Consider the following 24,648-nt stretch of genomic DNA (forward strand, 5'->3'; position numbering starts at 1 on the left):
AGGGGTGGACAGAGCTATTCGGAAGACCACAAATTGGTCTGCCCTATATTCTATTAAGCAGGGGCATTCTGAGACTCCATCTGAGTTTCTAGAGCGTCTGAGGGATGCTATGCGTCATCATACATAATTAGATCCGGGGTCTGAGATAAGAATGAATCAGCTAGTTAATTCAGTTTTGGGACAGTCTGCTGGAGATATTAGGCGTAAACTTCAGAAAATCCGGGGGGCGGAAGGGAGAAACCTTTAGGCCTTGCTAGAAGAGGCATGGAGAGTATTTAGTAACTGGGAGGAGGGATGCAAAGGGGGAATGAAAAAGCTAGTGACAGTGGTACAGGAGGAAAAGCAAGAGAAACGTAAGCAGGGACCACCCAGACAAGGTCCACCTCAGTTGGGCAGAGACCAGTGGGTGATTTTCAGGAGGACCGGTCACTGGAAAAACCAATGCCCAGAGTGGAAATGAGGTGACCGTCAGGAGAAAGGGGTGGTGGTTGCTCATGTGCAGGATGACTGAGGAGGACCGGAGGACTCCACCTCAGTGGATCCACTGCTTATAACAATGAGGCTGGGGGAAGAGGGAAGAAGGTGCCATTTTTGGTTGACACGGGAGCAACATATTCAGTTTTAAATAAAGCTTTAGTGCCTGTGGGGAATGATTATGTTGTGGTGCAGATGGCAACTGGCCAATCTGAAAAGGCATATTTTTGCAAACCTCTAAAATATAGACTGGGGAAACAGTGGGGAATCCACAACTTTTTATACCTGCCCAATTCGCCAAAGGTGCTTTTAGGGAGAGACTTATTGAAACAATTACAAGCAACCATCACATTCAAGAATGGGGAGGTTACTCTGGAGGTAAATGATCAAAAGTACATAGAGGTGTTAAGTTTAATACTGACAACTACTGAAACCCCAGAAGAAATTAGTGAAGAGATATTGAGCCAAGTGTCTCCTGGAGTAAGGGCCTCCAGTCTACCAGGGAGGGCGAAAAATGCCCCTCTCATAGTGATCAAACTTAAAGAAGGGAAACCACCAGTTAGGATCAAACAGTCCCCCCTGAAAAAGGAAAACAGGGAAGGGATCAGCCTGCTAATTGAGAACTTTTTGCAGTTAGGATTGCTAAAGGAATGCCAGTCTGATTTCAATACTCCCATTTTACCTGTTTGAAAGCCTGATGGATCATATAAAATAGTATAAGATTTAAGGGCTGTCAACAAGATAACAGAGGATTTATATCCTGTGGTGGCGAATCCATATACTTTGCTAACCCGCTTAACACCTGAGCTAACCTGGTTTACCATTTTAGATCTGAAAGATGAAAGATGACTTCTTTTGCCTCCCCATCCATGAAGCCAGCCAGAAAATCTTTGCATTCGAAATGGGAAAGCCCTAAAAGGGGGTGCAAAACTCAGCTCACATGGACAGTATTGCGTCAAGGTTTTAAAAACTCTCCCACTCTGTTTGGAGAACAACTTGCAAAAGACCTAGAGTCCTGGGAAGCTCCACTGGAAGAAGGAAGACTATTGCAGTATGTGGATGATCTTTTAATAGCCACTCAGACAAGGGAGGTGTGTGTGGCCTGGACGGTAAGCCTTTTAAATTTCCTAGGACTCCAAGGATACAGAGTATCAAAGAAAAAGGCACAGATAGTAAAATAGAAAGTAATCTACCTGGGAGATGTGGTTATTGCTGGACAACGGACTTTAGGGCAGGCTCGCAAGGAAGCAATATGCCAAACCCCGAAACCTCAGACAATAAAGGAACTCTGAGTCTTTCTAGGAATGACAGGGTGGTGCCGGCTATGGATTTATAACTATGGGCTGCTTGTAAAACCCCTATATGCTCTTATTGCTAATGAAAATAGACATCTCCAGTGGACAAAGGAAGCCACACGGGCCTTTCATTAGCTAAAGAGTGCCTTCATGTCAGCTCTGCCTTTGGGACTTCCAGACGTGAATAAACCATTCTTTCCATTTTCTCATGAGAAACAGGGGATTGCCTTGGGAATACTGGCCGAAGATTTGGGTCCATATTGGAGGGCAGTTGCCTACTTTTCCAAGCAACTAGATGCAACAGCCAAAGGATGGCCAGGTTGCCTCAGAGCTGTGGCAGTAGTTGTGCTAAATATTCAAGAAGCACGCAAATTTACCCTGGCACAGAAAATTACTGTGCTAGTGTCACATACAGTGTCCACAGTACTGGAAGTAAAGGGCAGGCACTGGCTTTCACCACAAAGGTTTTTGAAATACCAGGCCATCATGGTAGAAACAAGATGATGTCGAGATAGTAGTAACTAATATTGTCAACCCAGCTTCTTTTCTCAGTGGGAACCAGGGAGTAGCAGTACACCATGGCTGCCTGGAGACTATTGAAGCTACTTACTCTGGCCACCCAGACTTAAAGGACACTCCTTTGGATGATGCAGAGACCTGGTTTACTGATGGCAGCAGTTATGTTGTCAGTGGAAAACTGCATGCTGGGTATGTGGTCACCACCTGCAGAGAGGTAACAGAATCTGGACCCTTGCCAATAGGGACCTCTGCACAGAAGGCCAATATAATTGCCCTGACTTGTGCCTTAGAAATGACTGAAGGGAAGAAAATATACATATACCCAGGCTTGAGATATGCATTTGGGGTTGTGCATGCACATGGAGCCATTTGGAGAGAGAGAGGACTGCTGACCTCAAAAAGGAAAAACATTAAATATTCACAGGAGATAATCCAACTATTGGAAGCAGTTTAGCTGCCTGAGAAGGTAGCAATTATGCACATTAAGGCACACCAGAAAGTGAGCTCAGAATTGGAGGAAGGAAATGAGCTGGTGGACAGAGAGGCAAAAGAAGCAGAAAAGGGTGAGATTCCCACTGAGGGATCCCTATTTCCAGATGGACAAATTTCCCTTGAAGGTAAGCCAGAATATAATAAGAAAACAGAAAGTTAATCCAAGATCAGGAAGGGATATATGACGAAGAGGGGTGGACTACTATTAACAAGAAGCTAGTTATTCCTTCTCATTTGTTGTGGTCATTGGTGAGGGAGGAACACCAGAAAACCACTGGGAAATTGATGCCCTGAACACCTATTTAAGTGAAAGAATTGTTGACAGGACTTTATATGCCACCATCACCCAGGTGACCCAGCAGTGTGACCTTTGCCTCAAGACTAACCCTAAGAATATCCCCAAACCAAAACTGGGCCAAATTGGGAGGGGCCATGGACCCTGGCAGCAGTGGCAAATTGGTTTTACAGAACTCCCAAGAAAAGGGGGGTATCGCTATTTATTGGTATTGACATACAATTTCAGGGTGGCCAGAAGCCTTTCCCACTAGGACTGCCAAAGCTCAGGAAGTAATCAAGAGTATTGTTAAAAGAAGTAATACCAAGCATTGGAGTTCCAGCCACAATATCTTCAGACAGAGGATCACATTTTATTTCAAAAATAGTGCAGCAGATTAGCAGCCACCTAGGCATAGATTGGGAACTTCATATCTCATACCACCCCCAATCGAGTGGCCAGGTGGAGAAATGATTAAGCAGCAAATTGTAAGGCTGGGGCAGGAAGCAAATTTACCCTGGCCCCAAGCTCTTCCACTGGTGTTGTTGCAAATTCAAAATAAACCTAGAGCCAAAGAAAGGCTGTGTCCCTTTGAAATACTTTATGGGAGGCCATATGGAGTGCAAAAGGGAATGTCAATGTCCACCCACATTGGAGAGGTGACATTGGCCACATACATGGCCAATACAGCTCAGGGAAATTGAAAAACGTGGCTGGAACTCAGAGCATGGGGCTAGATGGACCAGTGTGGTTGATGCCCCATGTGTGGAGACAAGAATCTTGACTCCATGTTTCAGAAGGCTGGTTTATTATATTATGATATATATTATATTAAAATGATACATTAAAACTATACTAAAAGAATAGAGAGAAAAGGATTCATCAGAAGGCTAGAAAGAATAGGAATAGAATGAATAACAAAGACGTGTGACTGTCCCAGAGTCCAAACCAGCTGACTGTGATTGGCCATTAATTAGAAACAACCAACATGCACCAATCACAGGTGCACCTGTTGCATTCCACAGCAGCAGATAGTTATTGTTTACATTTCTTTCCTGAGGCTCCTCAGCTCCTCAGGAGAAAAATCCTAGCAAAGGATTTTTCATAAAATATCATGGCTACAGGCCAGTACATAACATACAGCCTGGAGATTATGTATATGTTAAGTCTCTTACAGAAAAGAATTTGGAACCCCAGTGGGCAGGGCCATTCCAGGTGCCTCTTACTACTTTCACCGCAATTAAGATCATATTAAGATCAAAGAGCAGGGCGCCTGGATCCACCACTCTCGAGTGAAGAAAGCCCCAGAAACAGAAGCCCCTTGGAGAGTGACACCAGGAGACAATGAACTGAAACTAAAACTTACTTGAGCAAATTGACTATATTGCAGCCGGGAATAGTTAATAATTTTATTTGCAGGAGTTTAATTAAGATAATTGTTTTGTGTGTAATTGCAATTGAAATCCTAGAATTAGAGGGTACCTGTATCCAGAAAAATGCTGAATGGCCTTGATCCCAAGCTTTTATTTGGTACACTGGATCAATGGGGAAACATTCTGATATAAAAGATTTAAACCTATCAACTGTGCTCGTGCACGGAAACCAAATATATAAGAAGCAGGAGTGGTAAAAATGGGGACTATGGTCACTTCAAGGGATTATAGGAGAGGAGATCAGAGTAGGTATGCCAGATGATCAATGGGACTATGTGGAGATTCTCAGTTCAGTTGAAGAAAGAACAGAGATAATTTCTCTCAGTCTGAGCCTGGGAATCTTAGAGGAAAGAATTAAAACAATTATTATCTCTCTGTAACCATTGTTTATAGATATGGTTCTCCAGAGTGTGCTATTCATAGTTCACCAATAGTGTGAGATGTTTCTACTTTGAGACCAATCAAGTATCACCTTAGTGAGTCTCATTATAAAAAGACCCACTACTTTCATTAAATGCTTTTGCCTTCTGATCCATCTGAAGACTGGAGTTTTCTTTCCATCCCTGACTCAACAATGTCATCTGGTGACCCCTCGTGGAATTGCAGGAGCCGGGACCCATCCCCCGACGATTGGTCTGGGGACCCTCTGCGATGGGACATCGTTTGCCCTTTTGGGTGAGGTAACGCTGACTTTGCCCTGTGTCTTCCCGAGAGGACTGGTCCCATTTGGACCATGAGCGTCGGCCCCAGGAGGCTGAGAACTGAATGGGAACAGTTTTTCCCAGCACAGCAGACTGTCTGTCTCTTGAAGTGGACACCTACTGAGGGATGTGTTTTCCTTAAAAGTGGGGAACCAACCTTCTAGGGACGAACAACAAGTTCTGACTGTGTGGAGGACTCTCATAACTCCCATAGGAATTGCAGTCTCGGATGAAGTGCTCTGCGATCTGCTGAGCTGGGCCAGAAATCATGAGTTCCCGGCAGAGCTGGATGCTGCACTTAGTCCAAGCATTGGGGAGGATTTGGGCGATTGCCTCTTAGATGAGGTTTGCAAAGGGGATGCATTCGAGTCCGTCCTGGTCACCACTTGGAGACACATTTCCCAAGCCTTATTGGGCAGAACCCCGGAGGGCAGCGACTCTGAACAGGGGATTTCAGAGAGTGAAGATGCTGTGTCTGTGTTCAGCAGCATTTCAGGGATCGGGGGCGAGGCAGGCAGGGCAGCGCCCAGCCCCTCCCTGACTCTGTGTGAGTCCGCGGGAGACACGGGGACACCCCACAGAACCTATAAATCACCCAAAAATACATTAAGTTGAAATATCCTCATCCCTGAGATTATGTGAAGCCAAAATATCCTTTGCCAGACATCCAGCCACCGACGGCTTAGCAAGCCGTGCCCTGGTCAGGCGGGCTGGAATGTCCCGCCCTGAGAGCGGCACCAGCAGCTTCCTCCACCTTTCAGGTGGCAGCAGGGATGCCCTTGCCACAGCTAACAGTTCTGGCACTCCCGACATCGCAGGGGTTGTACTGGCTGGCCCCGACCCAGCTGGCGTTGTCACCACCCACAGCTTCGCAAGTTGTGTGGGTGCCAACTCCTTTTTTGTCTCCGCCACAGCAGCCCAAGTACCACCCATTTCCTGAGCAGCCAGCTTCATTGTTTCAGCTGCTGGTGCCCCCCCCCCCCACCCCCTCCAGATCGCAGTTAGGAGGGGGGCCGGCACTGCCTGCAGTCTGTGACGCAGCAGGGTCCTCCATCCCTTTGGCTCCTTGTCTATCAACTATGGAGCCTGTGCAGATGTACGGGCCCCAGCCCACTGTACTGCCGGGACCAGCCATGGAGCCTCTGCTCCAGCCACTGGTGCACTCCCACCGGCTGCAGGGCTCCCGACTTTGTTGGCAGAGCTGGTGCAACTGCCTCCTTGTCTACCCTCCTGCACGCTGTGTGGACTGGCTGACTGAATGTCTTTTGTGGTGCCACCTTCTCCTGTGCAGCCCTGCACCACGCAGCAGCACACCTTGGGTGGACCCCCCATGTCATTCTCCGCCCTGCCTTGTGGTGGGCTGCCCCCCACACCAGTGGCAGTGGCCACCTTCTCCGCCCCGCCGTCCATGGTGGCACCACCGCCAGCAGCTGGGTTCTATGCACCGCCCACCGCTCCAACAGCTGTGGCCACGCCTTTCACACTGCCCACCGTTCCAACAGCGGTGGCTGTGCCTCTTGTACCACCCACCGCACCGCCCACCTCTCCGACGGCAGCAGCCCCGCCCTCTGCACTGCCCACCACGGCTCCAATGCCTGCACTGCCCACCGTGGCTTCGGTACCTGCACCATCTGCCGCGGCTCTGCTGTCCGCACCAACCGCAGCTATGGTGGCTGCAGCGCCGATGCCCGCATCACCCGCTGTGGCACATGCTGCAGTTGACTCTTTCGTGCCACCGCCTGTGCTGGGGGGATCCACCGCACCACTGGTCACAGCTTCAATCCCCATTCCCTCAATGATGAGTGCTTTCCCCTGTAGCCATGATATTTTATGAAAAATCTTTTGCTAGGATTTTTCCCTCCTGAGAAGCTGAGGAGCCTCAGGAAAGAAATGTAAACAATAACTATCTGCTGCTGTGGAATGCAACAGGTGCACCTGTGATTGGTGCATGTTGGTTGTTTCTAATTAATGGCCAATCACAGTCAGCTGGCTCAGACTCTCTGGGAGTCAGGAGTCTTTGTTATTGCATTCCATTCTTGTTCTTTCTAGACTTCTGATGAATCCTTTTCTCTCTATTTTTTTAGTATAGTTTTTAATATAGCATTGTAATATAACATATAATATAATAAACCAGCCTTCTGAAACATGGAGTCAAGATTCTTGTCTCCACTCATCCTGGGAGCACCCCACAAAGCATTCACCACATTCCCTGCCCTGGAGGTTGTGGTTGATGCATCTGTTCCACAGTCAGCAGCCGCTTCTTCAGCCTTGGTGCCTCCGGCCAGCCTGCTTTCCTCTGCTAGTTACAGGATGTCCCACGCGCTCCCCTCCCAGGGAGCAGGAAGTGATAACAACGAGCAACAATACTCAACCCCTCAATGGAGATGTGACTGAATGTCAGAACACTGGCGCCAGCGGTCAGGGATGGTGTCTCAGCGGGACCTCTGGATGTTGCCCCCCTGCCGGGTGACTGTACGGCAAATAAACCCCCGCCGCTCTTGGGATGCAGTCAAGGTGCAGGCTTTGGAGGCTGGTGATTGGGAGTTGATAGAGTGGGTGGGCAAGTCAGGGCATGGCATCCTGAACCCACCGCTTTTGGGGGAAGAGACTGTAACTGACAGTCAGGCGGTTACTCTGGCATCTCAGGATGTGGTGCTGGGGGATCAGGGTGATGGTGTTCTGCCGCAGGGTGCAATTCAGGCTTTTCCCTTGCACAAAGTGGTCCTGAATATGAGACAAAATGACAGACACGAGGTCATGGCCTGACGAGTTGTTCAAGATTTGCAAGATAAGGTAGCGAAGTATGGGCTGGGGTCTTCTCAACTTATGCAGGTTCTCAGAGTGATAAACACTGACCTGCTTGCTTCCTATGATATTAATCATTTGGCCTCTGTATTGTTCCAGCCTGTGCAATTTAATGTTTTTCTGAACAACTGGAGATGGCTGGCCGATAGGGTAGCAGCCGAAAATGCGCATTTGCCTCAGGCAGATCCTACATCCTATGTAGGGGTGGATGCGCTCATGGGACAAAATGCCTTTCCTAATCCCGGTCTTCAGGCTACCTGAGACCGTCTCATACTCAAGCAAGCCCAAAAGGTCGGCTTCATGGCATTGTTGAAAAGCATGGAAACGGCCCCTCCTAGGCCACGATATGTGAAAATAACTCAGGGAGTGAAGGAATTGTTCTTGCCATTTGTTGAAAGGCTTGCATCAGCTTTAGAGAAGATAGTCAAGGATGATAATTTGAGGCAGGTTCTATGCAAGACTTTAGCAAGAGACAACACAAATGATGATTGCAGAAAAATCATAAATGCGCTGCCAGGTGACCCATCGTTGACAGACATGATCGAAGCATCTTCCAAGATAGGTACTGTAGACCACAAAATGTCTGTTCTGGCAGCTGCTTTGCAGACAGGCCTGACACCCTCAGGGGTTGGCCAATGTAAAAAAGGGAAGAAAAAAGGCAAGCAGAAGCAGGGGACAAAGGTGAGAAAGGGGAGAAATTCTAATTTCTTGTGCTCGAGGTGTGGGAAGCCAGGTCATTTTGCAAATAAATGCAAGTCTACCTACCATGGCAATGGCAAACGTTTGGCAGGTTCAGGAAACGAGGGAAAGAGCGCACAGGGGAACTGTGCACTGACACAAGTGATTCCTCAGGACATGGCACTGGCACAGGGTGTCTCAGCCGGCTCAGTGCAAGCACCCGTGGCTCTGCCGGGGTGGATGCACACACCGCAACAGCAGTCATCTTAGATTCTTGCAATGTGCATAAGGTTCCTCTGAATGCATTTGGGCTTTGGGCTACAGACTGAGTGCATTTCTGGTAGGACGATCTAGTACTACCCTTCTGGGAATCATTGTGCACCCAGGTGTCATTGACTCTGATTTCATGGGCCAAATTTGTGCCATGGTCTCCATACCCACCCTCCTGTCACTATCCTGGCAGGGACTCGCATTGCTCAACTTGTGCCTTTCCAGTCATGTGTTCCCAGGGCTGACCAGCGGATGTGTGGAGATGGTGGTTTCAGATCCACAGGACTGCCACAAGTCTTCTGGTCCATGGTCATTTCTGTTCAGCAACCACAGATTACATGTTCCATTATGCTGAGCTGCTGTCCGAGTTTCTCTACTCCCCCGGGCAGGGGAGGAGGTCTCGCCGGCTGAGCTAAAGGCACGGCAGCCGACAGCTGGGGGGGGGGGCACTCCCTAGATGCGCCGGGGCGTCCCGGGAGCACCTCAGCAAGGGGCAGCAGGGAGCAGCAGGGGAAACAGGGGAGGAGAGAACGAATTGACACTCTCAGAGAGAGAGGTTCCAGGGGAGGGGGAGAGGGGGATCCCAGGACCGAACCATTATAGCTTTAGGGGGTAACAGAACACACCAAATGAATCCTGCACCACAACACCATTACTGTACTGGGTGCCAGCCCACCTCAGATTCAGCTGCAAGGTTTGATCAACACCGGGGCCGATGTGACAGTCGTCTCCTCCTCTGCATGGACTCCGAAGTGGCCTTTGGACTTTATGGGTTCGGCCATCAAAGGGTTGGGGAGTGCAACACAGGCCTTTATAAGCCGACGGGCTGTGTTGATCAAAACCACAGATGGGCAAATGTGGTATTCACATGCCCTCTGAACAGAGAGAAGCTGTGAGAGAAGCGGAGAAAAGAATGATCAAAACAATTCTTATCTCATTTGCTGCTCTTGTGTTTGTGAACATGTGGAATGTGTTGGAAGATTATTTACCTGAAGGAATTTGGTACATTGGATTCTGGTGGACATTGTTTATGTTAATTAGCCTATCTGGTCCAAGCTGTGTTGACTGAGAGTTACAAGTACTTTTCAGTAGTTAGAAGAAAGTATGATATAGTATAGTATGTATAGCTGTAATACAGTTATAGTATAATAAAGTAATTAATTAGCCTTCTTATAACATGGAGTTCTGCACATCATTCTTCCCAGACGTTGGGCATCATAGCACCGATAGGCAGACAGCTAAGTTTCGGCCCTATGTCACTGCAGCTCCAATCACCCTCTGGGGACCGGATGTGTTGGCAGCCTGGGGGGTACGGATTGGAACGGATTTTTGATAGGGGTCACTGTGCTGAAGGGCACGAAATATCCTATGCTGCCTTTATGGTGGCTAGTGACCAGACCCATCTGGGAGAACCAGTGGCACCTACCAGATGATAAATTAGTCACCCTTCGTGATTTGGTTCAGGACCAGCTTTGGCAGGGACACACTGAGCCTTCTACTGGTCCCTGGAACACTCCTGTTTTTGTGATCAAGAAAAAGTCAGGGAAGTGGAGGCTGTTACAGGACCTCTGGAAAGTTAATGCAGTCATGGAGAGTATGGGGGCATTGCAGCCTGGTATGCCCCCCACGGGATGGGAAATCTTGATAATTGATTTGAAGAATTGTTTTATTACGATCCCTTTGCATCCTGATGACAAACCAAAGTTTGCCTTCTCAGTGCCTTCAGTCAACAATGCTGAACCTGTACAGAGATATCAATGGAAAGTTTTGCCGCAGAGCTGCAAGAACAGTCCGACTATTTGCCAATGGTATGTGGCCCAGGCCTTGTCCAGAGTCCGCAGGCAGTTTCCTGACGTGTATTGTTATCACTGCATGGATGACATCCTGGTGGCAGCATCCCCTCAAGATTAATTTCTGAGGGTACAGCCTCAGCTGTATGCTGCCATGCATTCCTATGGGCTGCAAGTGGCTCCGGAAAAGGTTAAACGCCATCCTCCTTGGAAATATTTGGGGGTCAAGATTCTTTATCAAACTATTCAGCATCAAGAGGTGCAATTCGCAGTCTATTACGACCCTGAATGATGCCCAGAAATTGCTAGGGATCTTCAGTTGGTTACGTCCTTATCTCAGACTGATCATGGCACGGATGTCCCTGCTGTTCAACCTTTTAAAGGGGGACCCGGATCTGAATTCACCTCAGAAATTGACTCCTGAGGCCCGACAAGCGCTGGAGGAGGTCCAACAGGCTCTTTCTGCTCATCAGGTTTATCGAGTAGATCCTTCCATTGATATCACTGTCTTCATTACCTATCCAGACAATCATCCTACAGGTGTCATTGGCCAATGGAATGACAAATGGCCGAATCACTTGCACATTTTGGAATGGGTCTCCCTCTGAACAGAGAGAAGCTGTGAGAGAAGCGGAGAAAAGAATGATCAAAACAATTCTTATCTCATTTGCTGCTCTTGTGTTTGTGAACATGTGGAATGTGTTGGAAGATTATTTACCTGAAGGAATTTGGTAATTGGATTCTGCTGAGTATTGTTTTGTTTCCTTGGCCAATCACACAAAGCTGTGTCCTGACTGTCGGGAGAGAGTTACAAGTACTTTTCAGTAGTTAGAAGAAAGTATGATATAGTATAGTATGTATAGCTGTAATACAGTTATAGTATAATAAAGTAATTAATTAGCCTTCTTATATCATGGAGTTCTGCACATCATTCTTCCCAGACGTTGGGCATCATAGCACCGATAGGCAGACAGCTAAGTTTCGGCCCTATGTCACTGCAGCTCCAATCACCCTCTGGGGACCGGATGTGTTGGCAGCCTGGGGGGTACGGATTGGAACGGATTTTTGATAGGGGTCACTGTGCTGAAGGGCACGAAATATCCTATGCTGCCTTTATGGTGGCTAGTGACCAGACCCATCTGGGAGAACCAGTGGCACCTACCAGATGATAAATTAGTCACCCTTCGTGATTTGGTTCAGGACCAGCTTTGGCAGGGACACACTGAGCCTTCTACTGGTCCCTGGAACACTCCTGTTTTTGTGATCAAGAAAAAGTCAGGGAAGTGGAGGCTGTTACAGGACCTCTGGAAAGTTAATGCAGTCATGGAGAGTATGGGGGCATTGCAGCCTGGTATGCCCCCCACGGGATGGGAAATCTTGATAATTGATTTGAAGAATTGTTTTATTACGATCCCTTTGCATCCTGATGACAAACCAAAGTTTGCCTTCTCAGTGCCTTCAGTCAACAATGCTGAACCTGTACAGAAATATCAATGGAAAGTTTTGCCGCAGAGCTGCAAGAACAGTCCGACTATTTGCCAATGGTATGTGGCCCAGGCCTTGTCCAGAGTCCGCAGGCAGTTTCCTGACGTGTATTGTTATCACTGCATGGATGACATCCTGGTGGCAGCATCCCCTCAAGATTAATTTCTGAGGGTACAGCCTCAGCTGTATGCTGCCATGCATTCCTATGGGCTGCAAGTGGCTCCGGAAAAGGTTAAACGCCATCCTCCTTGGAAATATTTGGGGGTCAAGATTCTTTATCAAACTATTCAGCATCAAGAGGTGCAATTCGCAGTCTATTACGACCCTGAATGATGCCCAGAAATTGCTAGGGATCTTCAGTTGGTTACGTCCTTATCTCAGACTGATCATGGCACGGATGTCCCTGCTGTTCAACCTTTTAAAGGGGGACCCGGATCTGAATTCACCTCAGAAATTGACTCCTGAGGCCCGACAAGCGCTGGAGGAGGTCCAACAGGCTCTTTCTGCTCATCAGGTTTATCGAGTAGATCCTTCCATTGATATCACTGTCTTCATTACCTATCCAGACAATCATCCTACAGGTGTCATTGGCCAATGGAATGACAAATGGCCGAATCACTTGCACATTTTGGAATGGGTCTTCTTGCCCCATCAACCTAAAAAGACAGCATCCCTGCTGATTGACTTGTTTGCCCATTTGATAATCAAATGCCATCAGCAGTGTTTGCAGTTGATGGCAGCTGATCCCGTGAAAATTATTCTTCCAGTGGAGCAGGACACTTTTGAATGGGGCTTCGTTAGCAGTGCTCTTTTGCAAAGCGCACTGCAAAACTTTTCAGGGAAAATTGCTTATCACCTGCCCAGTCACAAGTTGCTGCAGCTGGCAAAAATGACCAGCCTGTCCTTACGGCCAAAAAATAGTCTAGTGCCAGTGCGGGAACCCACCATCTTCACTGACAGCTCAGGAAAAACAGGGAAGACCATTGTTACCTGGAAGGATGAGTCTGGATGGCAAGTGCTAGAAGGCCATGTGTCTGGCTCAGCCCAATTGGTTGAACTAAAGGCTGTTGCTATGGCATTTCTGAATTTTTTTCAGGTGCCTCTGAATTTGGTCACTGAGTTCGCCTGTGTTGCAGACATAACCAAGCATTTGGATTGCTCACTTCTGAAAGAGGTCAATAACACAGTTTTGTTTCAGTTATTGAAAGCCTTGTGGTGTGCATTTCAAACCCAGGTTCATTTGTATTACATCCTGCACATTCGGAGTCACACCACTTTACCAGGTTTCATAACAGAAGGTAATGCCAGGGCTGACAGGTTAGCTAACCCTGTGTGGGTAGCGCCTCAGCCTGACAAAATTGCACAGGCCAAGGAGTCGCATGATTTTTTCATCAAAGCGCTCATACTCTGCAAAAGCAGTTTAAGTTAACGTTGACCGAAGCTCGCGATGTTGTCAGTTCCTGCACTGACTGTCATGGACTTGCTGCACCCTTACCAGCGGGGGTGAACTCCAGAGGCCTAAAGGCCTTGCAGCTTTGGCAAACAGATGTTACTCACATTGCCAAGTTCGGTCAACTCAAGTATGTGCATGTGTCTATTGACACCTTCTCCTCTGCCATGTGGGCATCTGCTCACACAGGGGGAAATGGGTCACGACGTGATTGCCTATTGGAGGATGGCTTTTGCAGTTTTGGGGATACCTTCTTCTGTGAAAACTGAAAATGGCCCTGCCTATGTCTCACAGAAGATGCGGCAGTTTTTACGCTTGTGGGGAGTCTCCCACAAATTTGGAATTCCACATTCGCCAACAGGTCAAGCCATTGTTGAACGCACTCATGGCACTTTAAAGCATGTTCTGGAGGAAAAAAAAGGGGGAATGCCGGGTGAGACCCCACACAGTCGATTGGCAAAAGCTTTATATACATTTAATCATCTTACAGTGCCACAGAATTCAGAGATTCCTGCATTTTGAATAATTTTCTCTCGTTGAATTCAGCAGGTGAGACACACCTGCCTTGAATGAAGGTCTGGATATGGGACCTTGCCACCAATAAGTGGGAGGGCCTGTGCAACCTTATCACTTGGGGCCGTGCGGGTATGCATGTGTCTCCACAGGTACCGGGGTACGATGGATACCTGCGAGGTGTGTTCGCCCTGATTTGTGACATCAGAAACAGAATGTGGTCAGCAGGCAACCTTCAAATGATGACCAAAGTGCCGACCATCAATCGCAGTCTTCGAACGATGAACAAGACACTGATCATCAACCAGCTGGCCCCTCTACGAGTGGGGAAGGAACATTTTATCTTTTCTTTGCTTCAGGAAACAGATTGTTGACGAATTAGACTGCCTGTGTTACGAGCAGACTAACTGTGGAGTTCGGCGGGAGAAATGCGGCACGCAATATGAGTGATCAGCAAGTCTCAGAAGTTTATTGAATAGGCACACATATTTATAATAGTGTTAATAAGGCTAATGCATATTTCAAAAAACGAGCTCATTATTGGTTAGTTGTTTATCAGTCAACTACGCCTACATTTACATTCTTGTGGCTACCTTGTTGTGGCTTTTCTTATCATTTCTTCATTCTTCCTAGCTAACGAACCTCTCCCACAACCTCATGTTGCGGCAAGGGCACAGTGACCTTGCCGCACTTGGACACTGACTGCTGACTCCTATCCTCGTCTCCTTCTTGCTTAACTAATGGTATTATTCCAGCATGACCTTTGTCAGCTAGCTAACTGTCCACAAAATCCTCTACAACTAACAATGTTTGTTATTAATAGTTACGTTTATAAAATGTTTTGTTATTAATAGTTAAGTTTATGTAGGGAATATAATGGTAGAGAATTTATACTAGAAGTTAGAGATCTCTTTGACTGTTCTGGGCCAATGTCTGATTGAGGTTTTGATTGACAGCTAATAAACCTCTGGAGCTGTGTTTGTTCTCTTGCCTGCAAGGGATCCCGCAGGAGATTACAAACACGGCCTCCTCCTTTAAACAAAAAGGGGGAATTGTGGAGATTCTCAGTTCAGTCGAAGAAAGAACAGAGATAATTTCTCCCAGGCTGAGCCTGGGAATCTTGGAGGAAAGAATTAAAACAATTATCTCTCTTTCTGTAGCCATTGTTTATAGATATGGTTCTCCAGAGTGTGCTATTCATAGTTTGCCAATAGTGTGAGATGTTTCTACTTTGAGACCAATCAAGTATCACCTTAGCAAGTCACATTATAAAAAGACCCGCTACTTTCATTAAACACTTTTGCTTTCTGATCCACCTGAAGACTGGAGTCTTCTTTCCGTCCCTGACTCAACAGCGTCAGGACTACTCATAAGAAACCAAATCAAATTAGTGTTTCAGTCTTTCCTACATAGAAGCACCGGGAGATTTGTGATAGCCCAAGAGAATCAGGCTGTTGGTATAATTTCACATTAGTACAGCCTGTAGAGGTGACTTGTCTATGGGCTCATGATGCTATCAGGTTCTCATTTAAATTTAAAATAGATGCTGCACTTCTTACAACAGCAAAGCCTCATACAACTCACACCAGTACTCAAGCAGCCCAAACCCAAGCTAAACTTGAACCTAAAGTCTATGAAGTAGGCCTATACATAGTAAGGAATGCAGGCCAACAACAACTGTTGTTTAATCCAGAGTAGTCTCTCAAACATGTTGAATTGCTAATGCAAATCAACATATCAGAAATCCAAGCAGCCTGCTCCTCTTTCCTAAGGACATCGTTTGAGTGCTGGACAATGTAGTTACAGAGACAAGTACACCTCAGGGGCAGAACGAGAAGAGATTTAACTGGGATATTAGGGACAGGATTGGGAGTTTTAAATGGAATTGATTCAGAAATATTAATGAACAAGCTGGCTACTGCAACAAGTGATTTATCAAAACTAAAACGGCTCCTACAGTCATCTTGATTGGCATTAGGAAGTAGCCAGTGGCAGGTTTCAAAAGTGTTACCAAAATGGGAGAAGGCCAGGGACCAAGACCACAACTTAATAGTAGAGGCACTTTGTATGGTTCAAGATAATGTGTCTTTAGCTTTCAGTTGTATACAAGCACAGTTATGGATGCAGGCAACAGCAGCCTTGATCATATGGGAAGGAGGTGAAGGTGAATTTTCTGTTGAAATTTGAAAGGTTGTTTGGGACAATGCAATTGATTCTGAAAGAAAATTTCAGTCTTGGTGGACTATGGTAAATTTTACCTATGATCCTGCTTCTAATGTGGCCACTGCCTTTGTGCTTACTATATGTAATGCCGCTGTTTATGTTATCCACCCCATCATTGCACTAGGACTAAACCATGAGAGGACAGTGCTCTATACCTCAGATCATAAAGCATGGGCATGAATGGTGAATGAGAAGTGGCAAACTGTAAACTTAGAATCTTGTGTTACCCGAGAACAACTAGAGTTCATTTGTGAAAGTAATACTATTGATGCTCAAGATGTGTGTCATAATACTGAACAAGGTATTTGCCACTTCAAGATTCATCTAGTCATTAATCAGAAAACTGTTATTGTGTATACTGGCTGAGGTTGTGTATGCTTAAGAACTGCTTGTGCTTTTGTAGAAATAGATAACAAAGATGTAGCTTTGCCTGGTAGAAATCATTCTAATTTTTGTATTTCTAATTTCGTTAAGATTGTCCGGTGTGATTTTTTGTATCTGGCACCAGTGACATCTCACCAGCAGATCAAAACCAATTATACAATGTATGACAGGTTATCACCTACTCTTATATGAATGGACCTTACATTGGTAAGACAATTAATTAAACACCAAGACCTAATTGAAATTTTGAAGAAAATCCAGAAAAATTGAAAGAAAACTCTAATTACTTTCCATCATGATACAGAGGAGATAAGCAGAGTTCTGCAAAGAATAAAACAAGATGCAGATCATCACTGGTGGGATGTAATCTTTGGATGGTTGCCAACTGCAACTGGGATTTTTAATATGTTGTGTCACCCCATTGTAGTTTTACTGATATTAGTTGGGATAAGTCTAGGGTTATCTTTTCTAGTACTCATTTGGAATTGGAGAATACTACAGCGAGTGGCAGTACTAACCTCCTTGTCAAATGTACATGGTAAAGCATTGAGGGCTACATATTATTGTAAAGATTTGCATTAAGTAAAAGAATTTACTCATTTTCTAGAAAAGAGGGGAATGAGACATGGGGTTAGAAATTAACTTGGGGTAGAAATCAATTTCACATAGATGAAGTGTGCTGTTTTAACTTGTTTAGTCTGTTAACTTGCTGTGCTTGCAAAAGCCCGTAGACAAGACAATGCAAAACTGCCCCAAACAAGGTGAAAGAAATGTGTGCTTCCAAGCTGGAGGGAGATAAGAGGGGCCCCTTGGACCTTTAAATGAGAAGCAAACCAAAACTGAGGCTGCCAAGATACCAGGGGAACAGATGGATGAAAACATTCTTCTCAGTGGAAATTATACCCTCAGTACTCTTGCAATTACCCAAGAAGCTCTCTACGGCATCTTCTCTTGCTGACCCCTTACTATAATGTGATATGTATCCACACTTGCTGAAACAAATCATGCCCACTTTGACCTAACAGAAGGGGAATCAGAGCTAGTTTCTGGATTCAACATAGAGTACGCAGCAGGACCCTTTGCCCTCTTTTTCCTAGCTGAATATGCCAACATTATACTTATAAACATACTAACCACTATTCTATTCTTTAATCCAAGCCTCTTTAATCTCCCTCAAGAACTATTCTCTGTAGTACTAGCCACAAAAGTCTTACTTCTATCATCAGGATTTTTATTAATCTGTGCCTCCTACCCACGATTCTGATATGCCCAACTAATGCATCTACTATGAAAAAACTTCCACTTACACTAGCTCTATGCCTGTGACACACCTGCATACCAATTTGATACACGGGCCTACCCCTCTATCTAAGACCCCAAGGAAATGTGCCTGAACACTAAGGGTCACTATGATAAAGTGAACATGGAAGTATACCAGCCCTCTCATTTCCTAACACTTAGAAAAGCAAGAATTGAACCTACACTAGAGGGATCAAAACCCTCCATACTTCCCTTATATTATTTTCTAGTAGGGTCAGCTAAACAAGCTATCAGGCCCATACCCCGAAAATGATGGTTCAACTCCTTCCCCTGCTAATGAACCCCCAGGCAAAACTAGTCTTTATTACCAGTCTCCTCTTAAGAACCACCATTACAACAGACAGAGGACCAGAGAGCTCTCTATGCAAAGACTGATAAGGACTAATTGTAAATGTATATGCATGGACCTATTTTGAAACGCAATGCATATGCAACAGCTTAGGGGACAAAGGGGGGTGCACATGTTCTTTGAGGAGCAATCCCGCATGCTCGGTGCTGAATAAAGATACATACCTACTTAACAACTTTTACAAGTTATGGAGTTTTTTTTCTGCAAATCAGAATGAAAGGGAACAAAACTGGGAAATAATCAAAAACCACCTCCAAGGAGCCTTTGATAAAACCCTAAGACAAGATATCCACTGACTTCACACTCAATTAAAAGATCAGCTCAGAGATGTGCAAACTCTGGAGCAACAAAAGGTGTTGACAGACTTTGAAAATGATCTTGACTAAATTAAAAAAAAATGTTTTCAGGAATAAATTTACGAGTCTGGGTTTTTACTGGATTAGTCTCTTTGGCAGTGATATCTTTTTTAATTTTCTGTCTTGTCCTTTTCAACATAATCAGAGCCGTTAAAGGCACACAAAAATAAGCTGTGGTTGCACTTGCTTTGTCCACGACCCCAAAAAATAGAAAAGGGGGAAATGTTTGGGTAACAGGTGGTGGTGTAAGGAGAGTTAAACAAAGACCAGCATCGGCAGCAACAGCAGCAGCGTCCCTCTGGGCAGCATGTACCTGAGACAGAAGTGGACGAATGAGTTTCTAGTTCAACATAGAACGGTACACTCTTCATGTTCTATTGGCCATGGCTTTGGAGAGAACTGATGTCAAGAGGACAGATTTATTATAGAACTGTGATTAAGCCTGTAAGCTGTGGTTTAGAGATCTATATACATAGCGCTTCTGAATATATCTCAGATTCACCCGCATTTCTGCTGGTGTTTCCCATTCCTTCATGTATCACATTTAGGTGAATCAGCATCCATCCCTGCTGCATTCCCTGTCACCACAGAATTCAATCAGATGCAGCCAGTGACTTTCTACAGCTCATGGTAGGTCAAGTCCCTTACAAATAGGGAGACACTAGAAGCAGCCTTGCTGTATTGCAGCTTGTTATGGCAGTGACAGTGTTGTCTCATTGTGCTTTACCACAGGGTCTGATAAGTGTTTCCATTTTTAACATGCATCTGTCTAGTCTTATAGCTATAAAACTCATGTCACAAACTCACTGTAAAAAGAAAGGAGGAGGGCATTTGTTATCACAGTGTTTGTCTTTTGGAGCAACCAATACACTTTCTGAAGCCCTACTTCCTGGGAAGTGGCTGGACATTGCCTGCTGATAAGAAGTAGAGAACTGTTATAGGTAAAAATGAAATATGCCCAATTCTAATAAAAAACAAAAAGAATTTATTCGTGACCATGATACAGTCCCGACAGCCAACAATCAAACTGACAGCATAACACCCCCGGGAGATAGGCTGGGTGAACATGGATTTGGCCTCTATCGCACCAAATCCCCCTCGTCCACACTGACTGTTCCAAGGGAGCAGTTCTTATACTCTTTATTTTGCCCGCTGCAGAGTCCCTTTGTCTCCTTTTAGAGTCCTTCATATTCAAGTTGGTTCTTTTCTTCAGTCTGAGCTGCACAAAGCCTTCATCTGGGAATTGATCAATGCATTTCCCAGATTCCCAGAATCCTGTATTCAGGTGGCAGGTGTTGATGGCCCTTGCTATCTCAGATGGGTATCTTTCTGGGCCATCATCTTTGGGCATCACTGGATACATGCCTCCGTGAACGACCATCTCCTGTGCAGCTGAGGTTTCCTTCGTATGTAAATGTCATGGTATCTCCTTGCCAGTCTGCCGCGGTTTCACCATCCTGAGAATGAAATACCTACCCCCACCCCCTCCCCCCTGCACAGCCGGTTTGGTTCATATATTTTATAGAAGTCTATATATATTTTATCTGTACGAATTACTAACTATATCCCTAACAGAACTAATCTTTTGTTTTCCATTGTTTCCCTGCACAGCCTTTGCTTTTCTTTATTAAACAGCCTTTATCTCAACTCAGGCTTCATCTGAGGAAAACACAAACAGAGAAACAGAGGATGATGCCCTGGGGGCTTCTTGCTGGCCTAGACTGGTCATGTCTGAGGTGGAGGTAGGGACCACAGCAGTAGGTGGTGGTCAAAAACTGTTCACTGATGGAGGGGCACAGGTAATGCTCATAGAGCAGAAGCACTGCATGCCCAGAGATACCTGCTAGGAAGCCAAGGTTTGCTGTTGTTGTGGTTTGACCCTGGCTGGATGCCAGGTGCCCATCAAAGCCAATCTATCACTTCCCTACTCAGTTGGACAGGTGTTGAGGACTCTCCGTGTGTGGAGACACGAGGCTTGACTCCATTTCAGAAGGCTGATTTATTATGTTAAATATTATATTAAAATACTACATTAAGACTATACTAAAAGAACAGAGAGATCAGAAGGCTACAACAAGAATAGAACAGAATAGAATAACAAAATCCTGTGACTGCTCACAGCCTTGGCACAGGTGGCTGTGATTGGTCATCAATGGAAAACAATCCACATGGACCAATCATGGATGCACCTGTTGCATTCCACAGCAGCAGATAGTAATTGTTTACATTTCTCTCCTGAGGCTCCTCAGCTTCTCAGGAGAGGAAAAATCCCAGCAAAGGATTTTTCATAATATCATAGCTACAGGTGCTTTCTATTAAGCTGCACTGTTGACTTTGTTCCTCCAGTAGCTTCCTGAAACCTGCATGGGTTTTCGTTTTGCATTCTAATAAATAAAATTGATGAAGAAACATTCTCTGGTGCTGAGATCAAGTGCCATGGAGCCCTCATTTCATGCTTTTCAGACTCTGTACCCCTCAGTGTGCTTTTCCCTGCTGCACCATCCTTTGGTAACAATCCCTGCAATTTTGTATCCGTGCAGCTGAGGTTTCCTTCGTATGTAAATGTCATGGTATCTCCTTGCCAGTCTGCCGCGGTTTCACCATCCTGAGAATGAAATACCTACCCCCACCCCCTCCCCCCTGCACAGCCGGTTTGGTTCATATATTTTATAGAAGTCTATATATATTTTATCTGTACGAATTACTAACTATATCCCTAACAGAACTAATCTTTTGTTTTCCATTGTTTCCCTGCACAGCCTTTGCTTTTCTTTATTAAACAGCCTTTATCTCAACTCAGGCTTCATCTGAGGAAAACACAAACAGAGAAACAGAGGATGATGCCCTGGGGGCTTCTTGCTGGCCTAGACTGGTCATGTCTGAGGTGGAGGTAGGGACCACAGCAGTAGGTGGTGGTCAAAAACTGTTCACTGATGGAGGGGCACAGGTAATGCTCATAGAGCAGAAGCACTGCATGCCCAGAGATACCTGCTAGGAAGCCAAGGTTTGCTGTTGTTGTGGTTTGACCCTGGCTGGATGCCAGGTGCCCATCAAAGCCAATCTATCACTTCCCTACTCAGTTGGACAGGTGTTGAGGACTCTCCGTGTGTGGAGACACGAGGCTTGACTCCATTTCAGAAGGCTGATTTATTATGTTAAATATTATATTAAAATACTACATTAAGACTATACTAAAAGAACAGAGAGATCAGAAGGCTACAACAAGAATAGAACAGAATAGAATAACAAAATCCTGTGACTGCTCACAGCCTTGGCACAGGTGGCTGTGATTGGTCATCAATGGAAAACAATCCACATGGACCAATCATGGATGCACCTGTTGCATTCCACAGCAGCAGATAGTAATTGTTTACATTTCTCTCCTGAGGCTCCTCAGCTTCTCAGGAGAGGAAAAATCCCAGCAAAGGATTTTTCATAATATCATGGCTACAGACAGGGAGACAAAATATAATAAAAAGGCCCATGAGTTGAGATGAGGGTAGGGAGAGATCACTCAGTGATTATCATCACAGCCAAAACAGACTGGAGTCCTTCACAGGCTGCAGGTGGATCTCTGTTCCCTCGTAGACCTCCATGGACTGCAGGGCCTCATCTGCTTCACCATGGTCTTCACCACAGGTTGCAGGGGAATCTTTGTTCCTGCACCTGGAGCACCTCCTCCCCTTCCATCTTCACAGATGCTGGTGTCTGCATAGTTGTTTCTCTCCTGTATTCTTACTCTTCTCTGCCTGCAATTACTTCTGCCCAATAACTGTTTCCCCTTCTTAAGTATGTGTCCTGGGGTGACTTTATGATGCTGAATTGTATCCCCATTCATCTGTTTAGCCCAGAAATAAGTTTTGCACCTTTAAGACTGGTTCTGAGAGTGAATGGGTGGTTTTTATCATCTTAGCCATGTTTCCCTGTCTAGTTAAGTGTAGGCAGAAGTCCATAGGGGAGGTCTTCTTAGCAAGAAAAAAAGGGGAGTTGTAGTATCCCATTAACTCCCACCCCCTTGGTCAACCCCCAAGCCCTCAGCCCTGGAAACATCAGTAACTACTTACCATTAGTTAGCCCTCCCAAAGGGAAAAACAGTCTCCCCCATGGACTTGGTGTCGCAACTTCCTCTGGTTTCTCCTTTCCCTGTCACTGGCTTGGCATCCCTGGTGGCCACCACCCTTCCCCTGGAGGCCACACCCCTCTGTCCACCCCTTAGCTCCGCCCCCCCGCCCCTTCCCCTTTATAAGCTGTCTGCTCCACGTGGTTCATCCTCTTTCCTCGGGTTTGTCCTTCAGCTATGGTGTTACTCTGCTGGAATAAAACCTTGCAAAAGAGCCTTTCTTGCCTCTATCGCTGAGCCAGCTGCAGTGAGTATTGAGTGGAGGTTTGACTGCGTTGCCTGAATGTTAACTCAGCTTGCTTTTTGACAGGAGAGGCTTGCTGGGGACAAGGGATAAGCAGCAGCACCTACCACTTTAACACCCACGTTTTTAATTGGCGCTCAACTGGGCCCTGACCTTGAGGCTTTATCTAGCCTTTTGAAAGCGTCTCCATTGGATCTCCTCTGGATTCTAAGTCGCAGTCACTGTTCCAATTCCCTGAGAGAAAAAACCCCAATTTTCTAGGGTATTTCTCTGGGGGCGGCTGACAACCCTCGAGGCTTCGAGGACCAGCCAATTCAGCCAGACCTCCTCTGAGATTTTTTTTCTGGCACACTGAGGTGGTGAGTATAGCCTGGTGACTATCACCTTTTTATATTTTTTTTCTTCCTATTATCTCTTAGGAGGGAAAGGGCTCAATGGGTTCCATGTTATCCACTGAGCAGAAAGTTATTGTTTCCCAATTTCTAATGTCCTTCTCAAATATAATGTTAAGTTCTCTAAGGGTGATCTGAGGGTTCTTTTTCTCTGGGTTTTCAAGTTCTTTCCAGGTGCTACAGCTGAGTTGTCAGAAACCCAGGACATCCCTCTGGATGCCCTGGATGGCTCAAAATCTTGGCAGGGGCTCGGAGACCCTGGCAGGAAGCCAAAGACACCTGGGAATTTGATCTCAACCCATGAAGCAAATTACCAACTCTATATGAAGCATTGCAAGTCACAAAAGTTTAGATAACATAACAGTAGTTGTCTGGTTCCCCTTTCCCCTCTGCCACTCCTCTTTATGTTTCCGCCCCTACATCTGGCTTTCCCACCCCCCTTTCCAACCCTATCCCCTCTCCCAACCCTGTCCCACCCACACCCGGTCGAGTTTCTGTGCCATGCGCCCCATTCTCAGCTACAGTTTCTGCAGTCCCAGGCCCCACCCTCCCCCGTGGCAGAGCCTCCTGCAGTCCCAGTGCCGCCCCCCTTCCCCGAGCCCGCAACCTCCGCGTACCCTGTGTTCCCTCCCTCCTTTCCAGCTGCAGTTTCCACGGTAATGCCAACCCCCCAGCTGCCTGTGGGACCAGCTGTGCCTGCGTCCGTCCCGGCAGCACTTCCCCCTGCACAATAAAACAAAGAAAAGAGAAAAAGGCTCCCTAAAACCGCGGTAATTAGCCCTCTAAGAGTAGTAGCGTGCACGAAGAACCTGGAAAGGAAAAAGGATTGGTAAGTACTTTTCAGGGGCAGGTACAGGGGGATGAATGTGTGTGAATGAGAGGCGGGCTGGTTATCCCAGACCTGCCGAGTGATGAGTTTCCGATGCTGCGTTTTCAACTTTTCGTGAGAAAAGCAGCCAGTAAAGAGATGAAGCGAGAGATAAAAGGAATGAGAGATTCCCCCGGGGTAACTGGGACTGTGTCTCAGGGAGGGGCTGGACCCCTTGGAGGAAATGAGCAGTTTCCTAGCCCAATCCACTAG

The 24,648-nt window shown here is 46.1% G+C and overlaps 1 long non-coding RNA gene across 1 annotated transcript; it reads left to right on the plus strand.

The window, feature by feature from the left end:
* The first annotated feature begins 23,094 nt into the window (after window positions 1-23,094).
* Window positions 23,095-23,919, plus strand: LOC121360741. The gene is made up of 3 exons (XR_005956250.1): window positions 23,095-23,178; window positions 23,437-23,534; window positions 23,732-23,919. It is a non-coding gene; the product is annotated as an uncharacterized LOC121360741 (long non-coding RNA).
* Window positions 23,920-24,648: the final 729 nt, after the last annotated feature.

Source organism: Pyrgilauda ruficollis, unplaced genomic scaffold (assembly GCF_017590135.1).
Source record: "Pyrgilauda ruficollis isolate IOZ18807 unplaced genomic scaffold, ASM1759013v1 scaffold537, whole genome shotgun sequence".
Taxonomy (NCBI): Eukaryota; Metazoa; Chordata; class Aves; order Passeriformes; family Passeridae; genus Pyrgilauda; species Pyrgilauda ruficollis.